The sequence below is a fragment of the Entelurus aequoreus genome, linkage group LG01 (assembly GCF_033978785.1).
Source record: "Entelurus aequoreus isolate RoL-2023_Sb linkage group LG01, RoL_Eaeq_v1.1, whole genome shotgun sequence".
NCBI classification, from domain to species: domain Eukaryota; kingdom Metazoa; phylum Chordata; class Actinopteri; order Syngnathiformes; family Syngnathidae; genus Entelurus; species Entelurus aequoreus.
This window is the reverse complement of record NC_084731.1, coordinates 42,388,088-42,408,289: the sequence shown is the minus strand read 5'-3', so window position 1 is coordinate 42,408,289 and position 20,202 is coordinate 42,388,088.

The window sequence follows — 20,202 nt, the reverse complement described above, 5'->3', positions numbered from 1 at the left end:
CATTACTTGGAAATTCTTATATTTTCCATTTTGCTGTTATTATCAGCATCTTCCCATTTTGTCCTTTTCTTTCGAGAAAGTTTACAGTCTGACATTTGTCACTGCTGTCAGTTAATAACTTTTTGGTCTTTGACCCATTTTGTCATTTTCTCGATTCGATCGTCACTGACCACTCTCTCCTGTCTGGCAGACATCGTTGCTGCCATCATAGCTAGCAAGCTGCCTGCAGCGGGTCATCCCTATGTTCCCCGTCCCTATGTTACCCGGGTCCTATGTTCCCCTCTACCGGGGAACTAAGGACCCTTTTTAAAAAAAAGGGTTCTATGTTCCCCGCTGCGGGGAACGTACAACACTTTTTCCAGAAAAGGGTTCTATGTTCCCCGCTGCTTCCAATGCGCGACTAAGTAAGACGCACGCAGACACGCATGACAGAGACGCGTTTAAGTTGTCGAAGGAAGGAAGTTCGCGTTTGAGTTGCTCTATCTGCTGCCGCACGCCCTGTGACAGGTTAGGTTTAGGGATGGTTTTGGTCAGGGCACAATTTCGCCAAAAAAGTGCTCCACAACGCCCTGTGACAGGTTAGGTTTAGGGATAGTTTTGGTCAGGGCACAATTTCGCCAAAAAAAAGTGCTCCACAACGCCCTGTGACAGGTTAGGTTTAGGGATGGTTTTGGTCAGGGCACAATTTCGCAATTTCGCCAGATACAATGCAGGGAACATAGGACCCTTTTTTAGAAAAAGGGTCCTAAGTTCCCCGGTCGCATACAAAGACCCAGGAACAACCGGGGAACATAGGACCCGGGGAACATAGGACCCGGGGAACATAGGCACGCTCCCGCCTGCAGATAGCAACATTTTGGTGTCCTTTGGGAAAATATTTAGAAAGAAGACAAAAGTACACACAGTTGTACAACTATTATCTTTATGATCTTTTTTTTGTTAGTTTCTCTGTTACTGTGTGTGGCCAATTAAGCGACTTTTGGCCATACCTGGCTGGTGACATTTAGCGACTTTCTGGTTGATGTTAAGATTAATAATAGCAACAGTTCTCTTCATCTTAATGCAATTTATTGTGTCTGTCTCTCCACATTTTGCCATTAGGTACTTTGAGCTCTTGTTGGTCAGTCACTCTAAGGTACATTGTTGCTGCCATCATAGCTAGCAAGCTGCCTGCAGATAGCGACATTTTGGTGTCCTTTGAGAAATATTAAAAAAGAAGACAAAAGTACAAGACATTGTACGATTACTATCTTTTTAAAATTATTTGTTTCACTGTGTGATTGACCGACTTTGCCGCTAGATTTCGCGTCTTTTGGCCATACCTGGCTAGCGACTAAAAACATCATTTAGCGACTTTTTGGTTGTGAAGATAAGTGGTAAAAGCAGATCTTCCTGTTGGTCTTCCCACATTTTGCCATTTGGTACTTTGCACTCTTCTTGGTCGCTCCAAGGCATTTGTCCCTGCCTTCAGCTAGTCACTTGGCTCTTTTGGAATATATTTCACTGTAATTGGCTCTCTCTCTCTCTTTCTCCTCAGTACAAATCAGCCTGTTCCCTTGCCATTCATCACTGACCACTCTGCTCTCCTGTCTGTCAGACATTATTGCTGCTTGCAGATAGCTTGGGGTCCTTAGAGAAAATATCAGAAGAGAAAAGTACACAATTATCTTAATTATCTTTTTTATTCAGTCAGTCCTTCAGTGAGTCCCAGTGTGTTGGCGATTAAGCAACGTTGGCATTCAATTAGCGACTTTTGGCCATACATGGCTGGCGACTCAAAAAACTAGAAAAAAAGTACAAAAAGTTGTACAATTAATATCTTTGTTATCCTTAATTCCCCTGAATCCTAGAGTGTGTTGCAATTAAGCAACTTTGCTGCTAGGTTTAGCGACTCTTGTTTTGGGCATACCTGGCTAGCGACTACAAACATTATTCAGCAACTTTTTGGCTGTTAAGATTAACGTTAATAAATTAAATCCTAATACAATTTATTGTGTTGGTCTCGCCATCTTGCTATTAGGTACTTTGAATTCTTGTTGGTCTCTGCTAAGGTATCTGGCTGTTGTCTTTGCCTTCAGTTAGTCACTTGGCTCTGGAATATATTTAACTGTACTTGGCTCTCTCTTTCTCCTCAGTACAAATCAGTCTGTTCCCTTGCCATTTAGACATTTTCTTGATTGGATCATCACTGACCACTCTGCTCTCCTGCTGTCTATCAGACATTGTTGCTCCCATCATAGCTAGCAAGCTGCCTTGGTGTCCTTTGTGAAAATATTTAGATAGAAGACTAAAGTGCACAAAGGTGTACAATTATTATCTTTTCAAAATATTTGTTTCACTGTCAGTGTGATTGACCGACTTTGCCGCTAGATTTCGCGTCTTTTGGCCATACCTGGCTAGCGACTGAAAACATCATTTAGCAACTTTTTGGTTGTGAAGATAAGAGGTAAAAGCAGATCTGCCTGTTGGTCTTTCCACATTTTGCCATTTGGTACTTTGCACTCTTGTTGGTCACTCCAAGGCATTTGTCCCTGCCTTCAGCTAGTCACTTGGCTCTTTTGGAATATATTTCACTGTAATTGGCTCTCTCTCTCTTTCTCCTCAGTACAAATCAGTCTGTTCCCTTGCCATTTAGACATTTTCTTGATTCGATCATCACTGACCACTCTGCTCTCCTGCTGTCTATCAGACGAATCAGTTGATTCTCTGCTCTCAATTGTCTATGCTAGTAAGCTGTTATTCTCTGCTTTGGAGTGTTGATGCTGGGTTGCTAGTTTTCTAAATCACCTCACACACTTGAAGGAAGCAGCACCGATCATAAACACACAAACAAACTCACACACACACACACACACACACACACACACACACACACACACACACACACACACATAGTTGGTTTATCTGTTGTGATAGGCAAAGAGCCAATGTGCAAAGAAAGAAGGGAAATATGGATCATAAACGTTTAAGTGGAGGAGCTAGAAAAAAAATTCAGCAAGAAAAGAAAAAAAAGGAATCAGTTTTACTTGAGAGTGTTCCAAATATCTCCAGCTTCTTCAGTACAAAGACATCTGCTGAAAGCAATTCTATAAATGCTACTGCAAATTCAGCTAAGGTTAGCAATGCACCTGAGCTAGCATGTAGCTCCCAAGATCCTGAGACCACTACAAGTGTAGACACTGAACCAAATGCTTCTGATGCTTATGATTCAACCAATTCAGCAGTAGCCAGTTGCTCGGATGAATGTGAGGTCACTGCACCTCTGGACAGCATAGAAAATGAGCTGAATCTTTCTTCAACACCATCTACAGTGACAACTCTACCTAGTGATCCCGCTAAATGGGCTGAGACCCTCACTGAGTCAATGAAGGAAGTTCTTATTCAAAGAGGTGCAAAATCATTTCACAACCGTCACAGCCATTATCCAGCTTCTGTGAGGAACAGTGGGCTAGGAGGCAAAACCCGATGCCTAAACAATGAACATTTTACTTCACACTTGCCCAATGGACAACGAGTACAAAGAGAGTGGCTGATGTACTCTCCCTCTACTGGTAATGTTTACTGCTTTGCATGCAAACTGTTTTCCCCAAAAACGCATTCTTTTGTGACAGGCTATTGTGATTGGAAACACTCAGAAAGATTTGGTGAACATGAGCGAAGTGCTGAGCACATAACCTGCATGCAAGCAGTCTTGAACCGCGCCAAAGGTGCCACAGTTGATGCAGACCTGTTCAAACAGTTTCAGGCAGAGAGCAGCTATTGGAGGCAGGTGTTACAAAGAGTTGTTGCAGTCATTAAATTCCTTGCAGAAAGGGGCCTTGCATTTAGGGGTAAAAATGAATCGTTAGGGTCTCCTCTCAATGGGAACTACCTTGGTATTCTGGAGGTCCTGGCTGAATTTGATCCCTTTCTAAAGGATCACATCAGAAAGTTTGGGCAGATGGGTCGAGGTAATACCTCATATCTGTCCTCCACCATTTGTGAGGAATTCATTGAATTGATGGGTGCAAAAACCAAACAGGCTATAGCAGATGAACTGCAAGCAAGCAAATACTACTCTATCATTGTGGATTCAACCCCAGATTTATCTCATGTGGACCAATTGACATTCATATTCCGTTTTGTTAGCAAAGAGGGCAGTGTTGTTGAACGCTTTGTGGGTTTTGAGCCCATTACTAGCCATACAGGTGAAAGTTTGGCTAACTGTGTCATGTCTGTGTTGGAAAATCTAGGGTTAGAGCTGTCAAATTGCAGGGGGCAGGCTTATGATAATGCCAGCAACATGTCAGGGAGGTATAATGGGTTGCAGGCTCACTTAAAGAAAAGCAACCCATTAATACACTATATTCCATGTGCAGCTCACTCTTTGAATTTGGTGGGAGTCAACAGCATTGACAGATGTGGAAATGAAGTCTCTAAGTATTTTGACTTGATTCAGTCTATTTACAACTTCACAACTGCATCCACACACCGATGGGACAGGGTATTTGGCAATTCCAACATAGATCTCACACTTAAAGCTTTATCCAACACGCGTTGGAGTTGCCGTGCAGAATCTACCAAAGCACTGTGGCAGAACTACAGTAAAATAAAAGCAGCACTACAGGTTATTTCCACTGATGACACAGAGAAACGAGACACACGAACTGAAGCTGACAGTCTAGTGCGGAAGCTGGATTCACTTGAGATGGCCTTCATGGCAGGCTTTTGGGACACTGTTCTGTCCAGATTTCAGGCCACAAGTCTGCAACTTCAAAAAGCAGACATGGACCTTGGTACAGCAGTTAGATTGCTGGAATCTCTGCGCACCTTTGTTCTCTCCCAAAGAGATCTATTTGATCATTTTGAGCAGAAAGCCTTAAACATGTTGGGTGGCACCCCATCTTACAGGGCTGAACGGACGAGGAAACGTAAAAAGTTTGCTGATGAATCAGCATCCCCAGATGTTGTGCTTGAGGGAAGGCAACTGTTTCAAATAGAGACATTTATTGCCTCTATTGATCAACTGAGTTCAAGCCTTAATCACCGTCTGGAGGCCTACAAACATCTGAACAATTTGTTCAGTGTCCTTTTCTCTTTGGATACAGAGTCCAATGCTTCAGTCCTTCACAAGGCCAAGATTCTCACTGAATCATACCCATCTGACCTCAATGAAAGTCTTGGACAGGAGCTTATACAGTTCAAATCTTTTATACAGCTCAACAACACTGATGAGGAGAGGACCCCTTCAGGACTGCTCAAAACAATAATACATTTTGGACTACAGCCTACGTTTCCTAATACATACATTGCGCTACAGATTTTTCTCACTCTACCGGTCAGTAACTGTGAGGGAGAACGCTCATTCTCTCTTTTGTCAAGAGTAAAAAATGAGCTGCGCACAAGAATGACTCAGAAAAGATTAAATGCGTTATCTCTAATGGCAATTGAGAGTGAGCTGACAAGAGAGTTGGACTTCAATGATGTGGTGGATGATTTTGCAAAATTGAAAGCACGAAAGAAACCCCTTGCTTAAAGGTGCACTGTGTAAGATTTTTAGGTTATTTCCAGAATTCACCCATTCACTAATGTTAGGCTACCTGTTTTCATGAATACTTACCACCACCATAAAATTCTAAGTATCCATTATGACTTGGAGAATTGCACTTTTGCCATTTCTGGGAAGTGTCACCTGGATTGTGAAGATAGGATTGACTTTAGGCAGAAGCTTGGTGCTTTCTCTGGCAAACTGAACCTCAAGCTTCATTCTCTGCAGCTTTGCATTCTTGTGCAGACTTTCATCCACAAGGAACTTTTCAACTTCCCCACTATCGTGAAGGGGCCATCAAAAGATTTCAGTGTGTCCAGCATGTCTAGTCTCTTACTCTCCTTTCTTTGAGCCATCTCTTGTTTCTCATCTGCCCTACTCTCGAATTTTGCCTTCATGAATTTACTCCAGTTGAGTTCAACCTCCCTTTTTGCTTGTGCTGCTGCCTTGAAACCTCTGAAGCTCCTGGCTCTTCTGTAAAATTATTGACCTATTGACTGCGTTCAGTGTGCCCAACTTCTTCAGTTTGTAGTCCACCTTGCCACATTGTCTCTCCATCCCAATGTTGTGCACAGGGGTGCCATCAATGTTACTAGCCTGTTCACTGACAGGGTCCATTGGGAAGGTCTCCTCATCCATCCTCTGCCTGGCCAGGACAGTCTTCAGATGGGGCAGCATGAGATCTGTCAGCTGCTTCACTTCATCCAAGTATTCGGCAGCCACGTCTGACACTGAGTTCAGGACATGTCCAGTGCCTGTCCAGCCACTATAGCATTCTTGGAAATGGGCTATCTTGACCTGCATGCACCCCTTGTACCATGAACTGGCCTACACCTTTCTTTGTGGTGCTCTCCGATGCATGTTATCATTTTACCTTTCTCCTTCTCCTCAAGCTTAACCACAAATAGATACAGACTTTGAGCCTCAATTTGCTGCACAGCTGCCGTTATGCCAATGTGTTTTCCTAAGATATTATTTTATTTTTAATGATAGAAGGGAGGAAAAGGGGGCAAAAATCATGTCCGATTTAGTTTTTTGGGTGGGTAGGGGGGTTTATTTCATGATAGCTACCAACTTCCAATACATAATATCTCTCAAATGACCCAATGCACCATCACTGAAGTGGGCGTAATCATTTTCCAAAATGTTTATTTTTAGGCCATTTATCCCCTCCCCCTGTGTCTGTGTGAAACCTGTGCTTGTCAGTGTCTGTGTGGTATACCTAATAGTGTGTGTGCAGTATGTGCACTCTTCTGTACAGTACAGTGTGCATGTCTGTTCACAGTATACAGTATTTCTTGCATAGTGCGTGCGTGTGTGTGCGCCCACACGCGCGGGGGGTTGAGGGGCCAAGACCATGTCAGGCCCAGGGGGCCAAAATTTCTTAATCCGCCCCTGGTTCATCCATATTAACTGCTGCAAAATATCGTCTCTTTTTTCTGGCACATAAAATTGAAAACACCACTATGAGTGGACTGTTTCCTTTATGAACCCCGCCATGTTTCCCAGCAGACTCTCTGGGAGGGGATCACTTGTAAAAAAGGATACAATTTCTTTTGATATAGTACATGTTTTTTGTCCAACAGGACATTTGTGTACCACTCAATGTTTAAATCCATCTTTGGAACAATTGATGCTTTTAAAGACAGACACATAGCTTCAAGGTTGAGAAGTTTCAGGCCCCCATATACATACTCTTTGTACAAAACCTTTCAAACACAGAACACGCCTCACTGATGCACATCTGCAAGACTCACTCAGAGTTGCAGTGTCAAGTTACACACCAGAGTACAACACACTAGTTAACAGCATGCAATGCCAGGCTTCCCACTAACTGACAAAGAAACAGATAACAGATTTGGTGTCCAGTTCAAAGTGTGACATGATTTAAAAATTGGAGAGTTTACTTTTGTATTTTACATGAGTTATTATTTGTACAAACATGGTGCAAAGTAATTCATGATTTGTTAAAAAATGTTAGTGGCTAGCTAGTTAAAATGGGATATTGTGATTTCACAAGACTGTCTTAGAAATGATCATTTGAAAATGTTCAATTTGAAAAATGTGCACTTAGAGAAAATATAAAAATAAAGTGTTGCATATTGATATTTATCTGTTTCTATATATATTTATTGTGAGAAATCATTAAGATGATCAGTGTTTCCACAAAGATAAATATCATTAATTATTAATAATAACAGAGTTAAAGGTAAATTGAGCAAATTGGCTACTTCTGGCAATTTATTTAAGTGTTTATCAAACTGGTAGCCCTTCACATTAATCAGTACCCAAGAAGTAGCCCTTGGTTTCAAAAAGGTTGGTGACCCCTGCTGTACATGGTAATGTGGATGCGGCAAGACGACGTCAACGTAGCTGTTGCTTTATGTCCTTCATAATCAATTAATCCCGCAATGTTGCAGATACAATCAAAACAAATAAATTATTGCCCATTCAGAGATGGAAAAAGTGTCACCGTGACGTTTGTGTCGCTATTTGCAATGCGTGTGCGTGTGTGCGCGCATGAAGGAGACGCCAGATCTCATTACCGCACACGCACACGCACACGCACACGCACACACACACACACACACAAACACCTAAATAAATACAGATGGAATATTGTATTCACACGCTGATGACGTGAAGAGAACATTTGTCTCGGTGACCTCATGGCGACTCAGACCTGCTTGTATAAGAGTCAGTTCTCAGTGGGCCAGTGGGGGGCGCTGTTACACACGTCCAGTGCTCCAATAAGAGAATATGAAAGATTATGACTTGTGAGCATTCGCTTTTCAGCCTTCAAGATCCTCCAAATGCTCTACGACAGTGGTCCCCAACCACCGGTCCGTGGATCGATTGGTACCGGGCCGCACAAGAAATAAAAAATAAGTAAAAAAAATAATATTTTTTAATTTATTAAATCAACATAAAAAACACAAGATACACCAACCCAAAAAACCTCTCTCCCCCATTTACACTCATTCGCACAAAAGGGTTGTTTCTTTCTGTTATTAATATTTCTGGTTCCTACATTATATATCAATATTTATCAATACAGTCTGCAGAGATACAGTCCGTAAGCACACATGATTATGATTAAAAACAAAAAAACATACCCCCCCCCCCCCCGGGTATTGAATTTTCAAGCGTTGACCGGTCCACAGCTACAAAAAGGTTGGGGAGCACTGCTTTAAGATGCACCTCAACGCCGTCTTTGTGATTTTAGGCATGATGGCGGTTCCAAGACCGACGGGCGATACGAAAAATGTATATCGATCTGATACCAACTTAATACAGGCCAGTATAGCCGACAATTGTTTAATAATAGTATGATTGTTGTTGAGTATAAATCGGAATGAAATCCACGACAAAGATTATAGATTAACTATTTTTTAAATGTATTAATATTGGTAATATTTTTACATTTTCATCAATGTTTTAAACTTTTTATTTAGATTTCACTTTGATGTATTTACTGATTTTTCCAACATATGCAAGTTGTTCTCCTTATTTATTTGAAGGTAAAACTGCAAAACACCGACTGTGGTAATGTTTTATTCTGGTCGATGCTATGTCAAATTGTATGAAAGACAAGATCAGTTCAAGCTTCTGGTACGATAATGTGTCATTTACCATCTGGCAAGGCGGAACAATATGAACCACAAAACAAAAAATATAGATATTTGTGAATACAAACTGTCTATCAATCCCATGGTGCTATTATTGATCTGATACGGATTATACCCTTTGGTATCGAGTTTGATACTCCATCGCGCTAGCATCGATCCTATTCTAATTCTACCCCCTTGTATTGACAATAAAGAATCTTTGAATCTTGGTTTAAGTAATATCGATATTTTTGATTGACTCATCAAGCGAGTATGAATTGAAAACTGGTTACACCCCCTCTATATCAACATTAAAGATTTTTTCCCATTACGCTAATATTGATAAAATAGTGAGCTATCGATATTTTGATTGACTCATCACTCTAGTATCGATCCAATTCTACTCCCTTTATGTCGATATCAGTATTTGTGGCCGTTAACATTACAATGGTCTCAAATATATACCGACCAGCCTAATACTATCAATGATATCGATCGATCCCATTACGCTAGTATTGATAAAATAGCGAGTCAACATCTTGCTATCGATATTTTGATTGACTCATCACTCTAGTATCGATCCAATCCTACCCCCTTGATGTCGATATTATCAGTATTTATGGCTGTTAACATTACAATAGTCTTGATTCTATACTAACCAGCCATATACTAGTTTTACCCCCTTGGTATCAATAGTATCGATCGATCTCATTAAAGTAAAGTTAAAGTTAAAGTACTGTAGTGGATTGTCCGGAGCTTAAGCAGGCAACAAATGTAGTTTAGTACAACACATTTATTTACCCATTATCAGAAGTGCAGGTTGAATTAAGTTGGCCGTGCAGACAGACCACATGTTACTCCGGAGCAAACAAGACACACACAAGCCAAAATCACTGTCGAGTTCCGGTCTTCTGCAATTTTTTATATGTCTCTTGTGCGTCACTGTTTTTTATCTAGTGCGTCATGATTGTTTTGTTTTGGTTTTGTCTGTTCCAAAACAACCTTGTATCTCTTAGTCATATTTGGAAATTCTAAACATTCTGTAGACAGGTTGGCATAACTCCATATTCACCTTTGTCCCACAACTGGTCCATTCAATGGCACAAAATAGAAGAGAATTGAAAATGAGCGGACATTCTTAAAAGACAAGAAATATAGGTCAAAAGGTCAGAAATTCTACGACATACCCTCCTTCCAGGGTCTTAAGACCCTGGACCAAAACAATTTCTGATGTAGACCACTAAGTTAAATCTCTACCACAGATAGAGGCAAAAACCTCAATGTTTTTATACGAGGCAAAAATTCTGTCTATGACCCTCCTTCAGAGCGATCGCTGTTACCAGCCTGCAGCAAAACCATCTCACAGAACACAATTAGTGGCCTACCCTTTGATTTAGTAAAGGAATAACAAATACTTTGATCATGAACATCATTGAACATAAATAGATGAATGTATATAGACTTATGACTGTAAGACATTTGCAAAAATATTTTTTACGGCATTTGCAATGGATGTAGTTACCAATATTGTTAATTACCAATTGATTTTGAACACACAACTGAATTTCGTATGAGTCCATGTTCGATTAGTGCTCGTATAGATGGCTCGGTGGTGCCTCAGGCTGGTGGCCTGCCCACACCTCGTTGGGCTTTTGGCTGCCTTGGTGAAGAAAGAGATCCACTCAAACAGTCTGTCTCTGTCTCTTCTTGGGGTGTGGTTCAGTCCATTGGGCAGACTGTGCAATGGCATGTGCGCGCTGGCCGCTTTGGGGAAAACTCAGGTAGAGTTGGAGCTGTGGGGGCTTTGGGGAAGGCTGGGGCAGAGTATGGGGCGTGGGGCTTTGGTCCAGGCCCTCGGCTTGCTTCAGGGCCTCCTTCCACAGCTGCTGGAGTCCCGATGGACACATATTGGCTGGCAACCTTAGTCGTTCTCGTCATCGCTGGCAAGGTGTTGTCTCTCCTCTCGGTTCCTTCCAGTCAGGTATCGGGTGTTGGTCCTGGATCGGCTTTGACCGTGCCCCTCTTAGCGGGTGCAAGGGAATCTGGAGTGGCTGCTTTCATCCTCAAATCTGCACAGAGGAACTGGCACACAAATTCTACATTTTGCAAACATACCATTTTGGTCTCATGGTCTTTCCGCCTTCCTAGGAAGCTGCTGGTCCTGAGAAGTGCTGATCTTGTGACTGAAGACGATAACCTGTTTTCTTAAAATAGGTGCCGTTGTTTGACCTAATCTTTTTGGGGAAACCATGTCGGGATATTAGATAATTCACAAAACATTTAATTACTGAATTGGCACCCTCCTTTGAGGTTGGGGTTGCTTCCGCCAACCACTGCAATTGTCAATCTTTATCAATCTAAATCATTACGTACCTTTATCCTTGTACCGGATTGATCATATCGATTAAATAAAACCTCAACACGCTCAAACTTGACCCAATCCAAACTCACCTCCCCCCTCTGTCCCTGTCGTAGTAATAGTAATAGTAGTAGTAGTAGTAGTAGTTTCAGGAACATCCAAGAAAAAGAAAAGGCAGCTGATAGTCAAGTGCAGCAAGAACAGAGGTGGAGGACAGTCATGTTTGAGGTCACTGTTCGCTTTTGCAATAGTACTTTGATATTTTACAACACCTAGTGAATTATTGTGGCCTCAATAATTCACTAAATAGTTGTATTTAATTTAGTCTATCTATGATGGGACAATGCACAGAAACATTAAGTTCAGAAACAGATGTTCTGTACCAGATTATATCTAAATAGCTACTTTCCATCTGGAGTCCCTGGCTACCTAAATTAAAGGGATCCACAAATCAAGCAATAGAATTATGACACTAATTAATCATAATAAATATATAAATTCTCATTCACATTGCACCCAATAATCCTGTTTGTGACGCCAATTTGTGTAGTGGATTGTCCGAAGCTTAAGCAGGCAACAAAAGTAGTTTAGTACAACACATTTATTTACCCATTATCAGAAGTGCAGGTTGAATTAAGTTGGCCGTGCAGACAGACCACATGTTACTCCGGAGCAAACAAGACACACACAAGCCAAAATCACTGTCGAGTTCCGGTCTTCTGCCATTTTTTATATGTCTCTTGTGCGTCACTGTTTTTTATCTAGTGCATCATGATTGTTTTGTTTTGGTTTTGTCTGTTCTAAAACAACCTTGTATCTCTTAGTCATATTTGGAAATTCTAAACATTCTGTAGACAGGTTGGCATAACTCCATATTCACCTTTGTCCCACAACTGGTCCATTCAATGGCACAAAATAGAAGAGAATTGAAAATGAGCGGACATTCTTAAAAGACAAGAAATATAGGTCAAAAGGTCAGAAATTCTACGACAGTACCAATGATTGTCACACACACACTAGGTGTGGCTAAATTATTCTCTGCATTTGACCCATAACCCTTGATCACCCCCTGGGAGGTGAGGGGAGCAGTGGGCCGCAGCAGTGGGCCGCAGCGGTGGCCGTGACCGGGAATCATTTTTGGTGATTTAACCCTCAATTCCAACCCTTGATGCTGAGTGCCAAGCAGGGAGGTAATGGGTCCCATTTTTATAGTCTTTGGTATGACTCGGCAACTCACAACTCACCGATCTCAGGATGGACACTCTAACCACCAGGCCACTGAGTAGGTTACGCTAGTATTGATAAAATAGTGAGCTATCGATATTTTGATTGACTCATCACTCTGGTATCGATCCAATCCTGACCCCTTGATGTCGATATTATCAGTATTTATGGCCGTTAACATTACAATAGTCTTGGTTTTATACTGACCAGCCATATACTAGTTCTACCCCCTTAGTAACAATGATATCGATCGATCCCATTACACTAGTATTGATAAAATAGTGAGTCAACACCTTGCTATCGGTATTTTGATTGACTCATCACTCTCGTAACGATACAATCCTACCCCTTTGATGTCGATATTGTAAGTATTTATGGCTGTTAACATTACAATAGTCTGGATTCTATACTGACAAGTGTCCACCTCTTTGGGCATTCACTTAAATTGGTATTTAGATACATCTGCACGCTCTCTCCTTCTACTATTAGTGACGTCACCGTGGAGGACATGTGATGATGACGTCAACACGCAGTGCAGCTTCATCAGGTAATGGAATCAATCAATCATTCCTCAACAGATGGCCTTTGTGTTCAAGTCTAGGTTTGATTTACATCATCCAGAAAGCATCATGGAGTCCAAACACAAAGCAAGTCAACAAAGGAGGAGACAAATAAGAATGAGTATGTGCACTTCATAAAATGACAAAAACAAGCCAAGGTGCTTTTAGTTTGTCCTGTGCTAGTTTCAGATAAGGAAATGTAATGTGTGTAATGTGCACACGCATCACTTCATTGCTGCCACAGTCAGTGCAACAGTTTCATCCATAATTGAATGCACATAAATCACTGTGTCAGTCAGCACGGCAACTTGACAATTTTAATGACCGCCCGGGTTATTTCAGGCCGGTTTGACAGGTACACACATTACATTATTACACACTTTTCTCCTTCTGGAACCTTCAGATCATTTCTCGGTTTTTATAGTATCGTTTTTGTCTGTTGCACACACATTCTGTGACAATAAAACATGACCATGCCCTGGCTGCTCAGTACAACACAGCTAAAGTGATGTGGAATGGACACAAGGAAATGAGGTGAGTTTCTTTATTTGACACACTACACATATGTATGCTTCTCACCCATTTGTCACTTGTCAATGGACTCCATTTTGTTCAGTTCAGTTCAGTTTCAGTTTATTTCGAACATGCATACGATACAATGTAATGCATCACATATTTGCAGTTGTTTCGTTATAGCACGTCCGAAAAGGAGTAGGAAGTAGCAGAGCTTATTTAATCCTATCCATTTTCATACCATAGCAATTTTATCCAATTTCCGTGTTCTCTGTAACAGAACAGTGAACAAAAAAATAATATACCATAGTAAGTAAACAAATATTGAATATATAAATAATCTTTGTCTCAAAAAAAACAAAAAAACAAAAGGGTTCAAGATGTTCATAATTCTTGTTCTGTGTACTTTTTGAACATTTATAGTTTGAACTGTCTCTTAAACTGAATCATATTAGTGCTGTGTTTGATTTATTTGTTTAATCCATTCCATAATGTAATCCCCATATACTGATATGCTAAAGGTTTTAAGTGTTGTATGTGCAGACAACTGTTTAAAATTAGATTTTCCTCTAAGGTTATATTTCTCCTCTTTTGTTGAGAAGAATTGTTGTACATTCTTGGGTAGCAGGTTATAGTTTGCTTTGTACATAATTTTAGCTGTTTGCAAATGTACCAAATTGTTGAATTTCAATAACTGTGATTTAATAAATAAAGGGTTTGTATGTTCTCTCTATGTGCACTTGTCTGTAATAGCAACAGTATACTTCTTTTTTTTACATGTTTATGATTATCAAATATGTTGTCAGGGCTTTATGATGACTCTGGATCAGACTAGGTCATCTGTACTGATTTAATGATTGCTGATATGCTTTAGTTTTCAATGACAAACATTACACATACTAGAAATGACTTGAATTAATAATTGTTTTACGGTACAAACTGAAAAAAGTCACATGACTGAACATGCAAATGTACACCAGTGACATTGTCAAAAGGTGGACACTGAAGACCTAACTCAAATTTGTGGAATCGTTCCTGATACTGCAGCACCATCTTGTGGCCGCCATGTCACCTGACTGCTCCTGCAGAATGTGACAGCCACAGAAAGAGGTCAAAAGTTAGCAGGCATCACTTATTTCCACCTACACAATGTACACGTTAAAGACATAATATATGTTAATGCTGTCGTTTGATAATGTTTTAAAAATCAGACCTACTTCTCGTTCTTGTCTACAACAGGCCACTAAGCCTTCTAGGTAATGTAGAATATAAACATGTATTTTCCATTTTACATGTACTTCTATAAAGTACCACTGATAGTCACACACACACTAGGTGTGGTGAAACTACTCTCTGCATTTGACCCGTCCCCTTGTTCCACCCCCTGGGAGGTGAGGGGAGCAGTGAGCAGCAGCGGTAGCTGTGCTCGGGAATCATTTGTGGTGATTTAACCCCCAATTCCAACCCTTGATGCTGAGTGCCAAGCAAGGAGGTAATGGGTCCAATTTTTATAGTCTTTGGTATGACTCGAGGTTTAAACTCACAACCTACCGATCTCAGGGCGGACACTCTAACCACAAGGTCACTGATAACCTATATATCCAGGGTAAGGAAATTGAGAACACATTTTAATTTGCAATGCCGACATATAGCATAGAGCCTATGTGTCAAAGTCAAGGCCAGCGGGCCAGATTTGGCCCGCGCAAACATTATCTATGTATGGCCCCCGGGATGATATTTGATTAGTATTAGAACCGGCCCGCAGGCCACAGCCACCTGCTGCTGTTTTGCACGCACCAATACTCCATCAGTGTTGGCGCTAGGAATTTTTTTTTTAATCAAGTCATAAAAATGGTGTCCCACAGTAAATTTTTGGGGTCCCACTTTTTTGTAACCGTTTTGAAAACAAATGATACATGTATGCATCCTGTTATATCTCACATTCTATATTGTGTTTTGGAAAAAGGTTGTCATAAACATTACTTAATTCATTAAAAAAATAACAAAAGAAAACAAATGTTTATGTATTCAGTTATAAACATTCATTCACGTTCTTCTTTCCTTCATGGATCTAAACTTTACCACTGTCTGTATTTTTTTCTATATTTTTATTGGAATATTTTCAGAATGTGTTTGTTCTATTTTTGGCCAAAGTAGGACAAAGAAAACAATCTAAAGTTGTCTTTATTTTTTAGTTTTAATGCCATTATTTTAATAGTCCGGCCCTCATGTGCACAGATTTTCCTCCATGCGGACCCTGGGCTAAAATGAGTTTGACACCCCTGGCACAGAGGCATCATTTATATGTTAGAGATGTGGACGTGTGATGATAATCTCTCATTTACCAACTAAAATGTGCGTAATAGATCGCTATCAACAGTTCACAAATGCTTTTACTGTGCGGGGGTAAATGTGTTGGAACATAAATGAATATTTAAGATGACAAACACTATTTAAGATGGACAAACACTTTAAGCTTAAAAAATACACAAGGGGTGTCTGAAAGTATGACGCAGAGAGAGACTTAGATTAGATTTAGACTTCCTTTTATTGTCATTCAAATTTGAACTTTACAGTACAGATAAGAACTAAATTTTGTTGCATTAGCTCGTTGTAGTGCAGGGTAAAAGAGCAATACGGTGCAGATATAAATAAATAGATTACTGTACAGATAAATATATTGCACTTATTGCATATGCATCCACATTTATGGATGCATGTTATATTGTCTTTATTTTCCAGCGAGTTCATCCGTTTTGGGGGGGAATTGAGGGGATTATTATGATGTGTTCAAGAGTCTTATGGCCTGAGGGAAGAAGCTGTTACTGAACCTGGAGGTTCTGCTACGGAGGCTGCGGAACCTCTTTCTAGAGTCCAACAGTGAAAATAGTCCTTGGTGGGGGGCGGGAGGAGTCTCTACAGATTTTCTGAGCCCTGGTCAGGCAGCGGCTTTTTGCGATCTCCTGGATAGGAGGAAGAGGAGTCCTGATGATCTTTTCCGCCGTCCTCACCACTCTCTGCAGAGACTTCCAGTCTGAGGCACTGCAGGCTCCAGTCCAGACAGAGATGCAGTTGGTCAGTAGGCTCTCTATAGTGCCTCTGTAGAATGTAGTGAGAATGGGGGGAGAGAGCTGTGCTCTTTTCATCCGACGCAAAAAGTGCATGCGCTGCTGAGCTCTTTTCACAAGAGCCAGGTCATATTGTCAGTTATCTACACCCCCAGGAACTTGGTGCTGCTTACCATCTCCACTGCTGTTCCGTTGATGCAGAGTGGAGTGTGGCTGGACTGGTGCCTCCTGAAGTCGACGATGATCTCCTTGGTCTTGTCGACGTTCAGGACCAGGTTGTTGGTTCTGCACCAGTCAACCAGATGTTTTACCTACTCCCTGTAGTCCATGTTGTTGTTGCCACCACTGTTGTGTCGTCTGCATACTTCACAATGTGGTTTTAATAGTGGACCTGGCGCAGCAGTCATGGGTCATCAATGTGAACAGCAGCGGACTCAGGACGCAGCCGGTGCTCAGGAAGATGACACTGGAGGTGTTGTCGCCCACTCTCACAGACTGGGGTCTGTCTGTGAGAAAGTCAAGCAGCCAGTTGCATAGGGGGGTACTGAATCCAAGGGGGGCCAGTTTGCCGAGCTGAAGTCTAGAAACAACATCCGCACGTGTGTGTCCTAAGCTCCGGTGGAGTGCAGAGGAGATGGCGTCCCCTGTGGAGCGGTTAGGGCGATCAGCAAACTAGTACGGATCGAATGTGGGGGGAAGTCTGGAGACAATGTGTTCCTTTACCAGCCTCTCGAAGAATTTCACGATGATGGGGGTGAGTGCCACGATAGACAGGGGACAATAAAATAAGGAAGCCTTTGGTGGTGTTTATTTCTGTAATTATTATTAATTATAGCTACTATGAGTTATAATTTATTAAAACAGTAGAGTAATTTGACAATGACTTCTGAGTATTCCTTTTATGACGTTTAATTGTTGAGTTAGTTCACCTATGCTTTGTACAGCACTTTGAGATTTGTATCTGTGAAAAGCGCTTTATAAATAAAATATACTTATTATGTTTACACTGCAGGCCAAAATGGCCCAAATCAGATTTTTTTTAGATCTGATTTTTTCCAGCCGACTGTTTACACTGCAAGTGAAATGTGATTTTTATCAGACTCCAGTGTAAACGTGCACAGGTTCCAAAGTGGCCCCAATGTGGCCTCGATGTCACTTGCATGCGCACTTCGATAAAATGAAAATAAAGGAAGTTGACCCGGACAAAGTCTCTATTACTACAAAATAAAATTAGTCCCAACACCTAAAAAATGTGTGTTTTTTTACGTGAAAGTAAATGAAAGTAATATCATGTATGAATGGATGTATATAGTGTAATATATTTGGGAGGTTTGTCATCTTTTTATGACTGTTAAGTAGACACGGACATCAGCGTGGATGCATCCATCTATCCATTTTCTACCGCTTGTCCTTTTTGGGGTCGCGGGGGATACTGGCGCCTCACTCAGCTGCATTCGGATGTAGAGGAGCTTTATTTTTCAACTCACATGTAAGAAAACGCGCCACAATCATCGCTATTTCTTCGGAATCAAAATATATATTTATATATTACATTTAGCCTATAATTTGCGCACTATTGACAAGTGATGCAGAGAAAATTTGGTCGTCTTAAATAAAATCCGAAACCGGATGTTGTGATAAATTAACAATTCCCGCTGGCGTACTGTACTGCGTCTTTCCAGCACACGATTGACGTAGCTCGCCCAAAGCTGATGAAAAAAAATCATGTTCAAGTCGCAATGCATTTAGACTGCAGTCACATTTGAAAGATACGATTCTGATCTAAGTCAGGACTACCTCCTGATGTGGCCTGAATCTGATTCCTAAGGATCAGATTTGAAGCACTTTGGAGTGTTTAGACTGGCTTTGGTTTGCAGTGTAAACGGGCAACTGATAATGTGCTTTGACTGCCATCTTAAGACTTAGACTTAGACAAACTTTATTGATCCACAAGGGAAATTGTTCCACACAGTAGCTCAGTTTCAAAGGATGGAAAAGTAATGCAGGTATTAAGTAGACTAAAAATGTACCATAGTAGCAACATAAAATATGTGTAATATTTACATATTATATATACAGCACATAATATATACTGAAATATTATATTATTATATAATATATACAATATATAACAAATCCCAATTACCATGTACAATATTACAGTATATGTAACAGCTGCAGCAAAAAAAAAGAAAAAAAAGGGCAGCATTAAATAGAGAGTAAATCCAGCAGAAAATATACATACATACTATTGTAGTGGTATAAAACGACTAAAACATACAGCATTTGATTTCCCATTTTGTTGAAATATTGTCCTCTTTTGAGGTTAAGGTTACAAGGAACACTAGAAATATTAACAAACTCATAAAATCACAAGTTATTCGATGTTATTGGAAAAAAAGCCTCAAAACAAATTTTTCTGCAACTTTCTGAAAAAGCTGCCGCAAATTCAGGCATTTAGGTCGCAATGAAAAAAGCCTGCGGAATCTTGTCACTTCTTTTGTGATTTTATGATTACATATACATGATTACTTTTGACTAAAACTGAATGATACTTTCAATTATTTTGAACTTGTGCGTTATGTAGCAGGGTTCTCTTCCAGCACACAGCCATGGTTAGGCTGAAGGTGGAATGGGCAAACACCACTGCTCTGATCTGCCTCCTGACTGCCAGGCAGGACCAGGACCAGGTCCAGTATGGTGGACTGGACTGGACTGGGATTGGAGGCTCTTAAAACACAATGAAGTCCACTCAAGGATACTGAATCACGCTTAAAAGGTAATTAAAAAAATACTGTAAATATAAAAAATGCAGAACGTGATATACCATTAAACGGCAACATTTAGCAGTTCATTGTTGTTAAAGGCCTACTGAAAGCCACTACTACCGACCACGCAGTCTGATAGTTTATATATCAATGATGAAATCTTAACATTATGACACATGCCAATACGGCCGGGTTAACTTATAAAGTGACATTTTAAATTTGCCGCTAAACTTCCGGTTCGAAACGCCTCTAAGGATGACGTATGCGTGTGACGTAGCCCGGGGAACACGGGTATGCCTTCCACATTGAAGCCAATACGAAAAAGCTCTGTTTTCATTTCATAATTCCACAGTATTCTGGACATCTGTGTTCGTGAATCTGTTGCAATTATGTTCATTGCATTATGGAGAAAGAAGCTGAGCAAGCAAAGAAGAAAGTTGTCGGTGCGAAACGGACGTATTTTTCGAATGAAGTCAGCAACAACAGTACACAGCCGGCACGTCTTTGTTTACATTCCCGAAAGATGCAGTCAAGATGGAAGAACTCGGATAACAGAGACTCTAACCAGGAGGACT